We start from the raw sequence: 4,513 nt of genomic DNA on the forward strand, positions 1-4,513 counted from the left end.
AATGAAAAAAATTAACTCTCCCTGTCTATTTTTGACGTAAGGTAATACTAACCTGATAATATAAATTGGGGAATGCCTCTTTTATTTGTTTTCTGAAGGAATGTTTTTGCCATTGAATGTTAAATATAATTCACTTGTAAAATTGTCTGCTGTGCTAAGATTCTGGTTGCATATTTTATTTAAGTGAGTAATTGAATAATTTACCTAATGGCACCAATTACTTTAATTACCAAAGCATGATTTACACTTTTTTCCTTTTTTTTTTTTTTAGAATTTTGGTACACTACTTGATTAACTGTATGTCTAATTGTCTAGTTAATTTAAATTTTCAAATTTGTTGGCAGAAAGTTGTTTATTATATTTCTGTATCTTTCTAAATTTCTGTTTATCTGCATCAATACTAGATTTTATATTTCTCATTATGTTTATTGTGGTCTATTCATTTTTCCTTGATGCACCTTAACAGAGATTTTTCTATTCTTTTAATCATTTTTGAAAACGTATATTTTGACTTTGTTGTTTTCTCTTTTACATCTTGGGTTTACATGTCATTAATTTAGGTTATTTGCTTCATTATTTTTCCTATTGTGTGCTTCATTTTCAATTATTCCTTTCTTAATTAATATTTAAGTATTTTCTCATTTTCATTATAAGCATTTAGAGCCACAAATTTGCCTCAACTCTTCAAGTAAGCTGCATCTCACATGTTCTAATATGCAGCATTTTTTCCTACTTAATTATTTAAAAACTTATAAACGGTTATGAATTCACAAATTAGTTATTTGTGAAACATATAAATTATTTTAACAGCTTTTATAGGTATTTTGACAATAAATTGCAAACATTTAAAGTATACAATATAAGTTTTGACATATGTATACAGTCAGAAACCAGTCACCACAAGACAGTGAACATATCCATCACACCAGAAACTTCCTTGCCTCCCTCTATCTGTCCTTCATTGCCAACCCCAACTCCAGGCAACCGGTGATCTTTCCATCACTATAGATTTGTTAGCATTGTATAGCCATTTTTTAAATGGAATCATGCAAGTAGCTACCCTTTGTTGTCTGGTTACTTTTATTCAGAACAATTACTTTGAGATTTGACCTTAGATTGATAAGTAATATCTTATTGTTTGGGCATAACATGATTTGTTTATCCATTCATCTGTTGCCTAACATATTTTTTTCCAGAATGTTTGCAATATTTTAAATTTCCACCTGCTCTGAATGAAAGTTCCTAAGGTGCGATGTACTTGTCAATACTTGATATGTTCAGTTGTTTTAATTTTACACATTCTAATCAGTGTGCAATGGTATTTGACTACAGATTTAATTTACATTTTCCTAATGACTAATGATGTTAAGCATATTTTAATGTGCTTATTTGTCTTCTAGATTTTTCACCGTCTATGTACATTTTTGCATATGTTTTTATTAGATTATTTTCTTATTATTGAACTTCAGTGTTCTTTTTAAGTCCTGGATCCCATCTATCATCAGATATACCCTTTGCAAGTATTTTCTACCTGTCTGTGGCTTTTCTTTTCATTTTAATGATAGTTTCAAGAGCAGAAATTGTTAACTTTGAAAAGGTAGTAGTGACACATATTGCTCGGAGGATGGTGGATGCTGGCTTGCGCTGTGTGGTTCCCAGCCACCTGTGTCCCCTTGTGTTTGGTTTCCTGTGTGACAACCAACTCTTGGAGATGGCCAAGAAGTTCGCCAAAGTGATAGGAACTACACAGCAGGATGACAATGCCTTTTCCCTCTTGGACATCTACAGCTTCTGGCTCAAGTCCGTCAAAGCCCCAAAGGGAAAGTTACAGGCAAATGGACCAGTGCTAAGAAAGCTAAGAAGAAGGCCTCATCCTGTGACAGCAGTGAGGACAGCAGCGAGAGGACAGGGACGCTCAAGGGCCCCCAGCTAAGAAGCCTGCTGTACCTGCCATGGGAGCCAGTCTGCCTCAACATCCTGGAAAGGCTATGGTGAAAGCATCAGAGCAGCAGCTGTGAATAATCTAGTGACAGTGAGGAGGAGGAGACACAAGGAAAAAGCCTGTCCAGATGGAGTCAAGCCCCAAGCCAAGGCAGCCAAAGCTCCTCCTAAGAAGGCCAAGAAGTCTGATTCTGATTCTGACTCAAGCTCTGAGGACGAGGCACACCACAGAACCAGAAGGCAAAGACTACACCTGTGGCAGCTAAACTTGGGCTAAAGCTATACAGGGTACTCCAGCTCCAGCAGCACCTAAAGTAGCCAATAGCAAAGCAGCCAGCAGCAGCAGCAGCAGCAGTGGTGACTCAGAGAAGGGGAGGGCAGCAGCCATCCCCAAGAAGACTATACCCGAAAAGCAAGTCATGGCCAAGGTCCCAGTGAAAGCAGCTGCCAATCCTACCTAGTAGAGTTTCAGGAGTGAGGAATTCTCCAACGAGGAAGAAGGGGAGCAGAACCATTCTAAAAAAAACAAGCAAACAAACAAAAAACAAAACAAACAAAAAAACAGATCCCTACAGTTCAGTCCCCCGACCTCCTGCTCCTCAACCAAAGAAGTCTGTGGGAACCCAGACTCCCAAGAAAACTGCGGAGAAGAAACAGCCTGTGGAAAGCAGTGAAGACAGCACTGATGAATCTAACTCAAGTTCTGGGGAAGAGGAGAGACCCTGTCTATGGGAGTCATCTCTAAAGCAACAACCAAACCACCTCCAGCAAAAAGAAAGCAGCAGAGATCTCTGCAGACACTTCTGACCCCGACAGCTCTGAGGATAACGGAGCTCCTTCCAAGCCAGCCTCAGAAAGAAGGTAAAGGCTGAGGGCAGCAGCAGTTCTTCCTCTGATGATTCCAGTGAGGATGAGGAAGAGAAGCCCAAGGGCAAGGGCTCTCCAAGTCCACACCCAAGGCCAATGGCAACTATGCACTGACTGCCCAGAATGGAAAAGCAGCTAAGAACAGTAAGGAGGAGGAAGAGAGTGAGAAGACAAGAAAAAGGCAGCGGTGGCAGTTTCCACACCAGGTTCAGAAAAGAAGCAGAAGCAGAATGAGGCTTCCAAGGAGGCAGAGACTCTTCAAGCCAAGAGCATAAAGCTTCAGACCCGTAACAGATTTCCATAAAGGAAGAAAGGAGAAAAAAAGTCATCATCCCCATCCCAAAGGGCCAGGGAGGAGGAGAGGGAGGTGGATTCAGGAGTGGCAGAAAACTTGATGCCAAGGGAGGTGCAGCTGGAGACTGAGAGAGCGAGCCAATCAGGTTTTGAAGTTCACCAAGGCAAATCCTTCTGGCATGAGAAAACCAAGAAGAAAGCAGGGAGGCTCAACCTCTGTCCAGGTCAATTTGGTTAAGTTTGGCAGAGAGTGACCTGGGGCCAGCTTTGGTGAAGCAGGAGTGATGATCAAACACCCCTCACTTTCTCCAGTGGCTCAGAGAGCCCTCAGCTCTATAGGTTGGGGGTCTTGATGAAGACGAAAGTTCAGAGTAGGTCCTAAGACTTTACAGTGGAATATCCCCTCTTGTCCTTTTCTATATTCCCAGTTTTGTACAGATTTGTTTTTGAGTGTTAAGTAGCAGGGACAAAATAAGGGGAATGTTATTTTTGAAGAAAAGTGATTTCTATTGTTGTCCCCTTCTTTCTTTTCTGTGAAAGTCCTCCTACTGAGAAATGTGTATATTTTATATTAAGTCATTCCCTATTGATTTTTGTTGTGATTTTCAAAGGTAGAGTCCCATGGATAAAAATCTTAGCTATGGGCCAAAATATAGTAAAGGGTCATATGTATGACTTGTTACAGTTAGAAGAAAAATTCTGCCTTTGTGAGTGCACATGTCCACACTGCATCCCTCTCTCCCTCAAAACCTTAGTGAGGGATATTAAAGAATGGTTAATCTATATGCAATGCCTATTAAACATGCACTATGTACTTCATCCTAATTCGTTGGATCTGGGGCTGAAGATTGAGGCCAACGTGGACCTAACCCACTTTTTGGAATAAAATTCACTGTTTTATTACAGGCAAAATTCTGATGTGGTGTGAATGCCTTGGGTCAGTCTGAATATATTTTTCTATAATTTAATCATTATTACATGATGTTTGCAATATGTGCTTTGCTTTTTAATTTGAAAGCAAACTTTTCTACTGCTGAAAGACATTTTTTGTCGACTTGACTATTGCTAATATTGAGTGTGGAGTTGACTGCATTCTCTCATTTTTACATTATAGAGAACAAAATCACATTAACTTGAAAAATACACATCACTTGGTATTTCTGTCTTGTCTCCAGAGGTGATACAGAATTGGTTTCATTAATTCCTACATGGTTGGGATCAAGAAAGTAGAAGAAAAAAAAACCTTTAAAACCTCAATTCTCAGTAGGAAGTAGGTTACATTAGGTGAATTTATAGGTAATCCATATATGTTCTAACAGGTTTAGAAAGAACCTTACAGAGCATATTACCTGATAAACTTGAGTGGAGTGGTTTTGGGAGAATAAACTAACAGGATTATTGTGTCTTGCAC

The 4,513-nt window shown here is 39.2% G+C and overlaps 1 pseudogene; it reads left to right on the forward strand.

Moving 5' to 3' along the window:
- The first annotated feature begins 1,624 nt into the window (after nucleotides 1-1,624).
- LOC100610026 (nucleolar and coiled-body phosphoprotein 1-like) lies at nucleotides 1,625-3,356 on the forward strand (annotated as a pseudogene).
- The last annotated feature ends 1,157 nt before the right edge of the window (nucleotides 3,357-4,513 follow it).

This window comes from Pan troglodytes, chromosome 7, assembly GCF_028858775.2.
Source record: "Pan troglodytes isolate AG18354 chromosome 7, NHGRI_mPanTro3-v2.0_pri, whole genome shotgun sequence".
In the NCBI taxonomy this organism is placed as follows: domain Eukaryota; kingdom Metazoa; phylum Chordata; class Mammalia; order Primates; family Hominidae; genus Pan; species Pan troglodytes.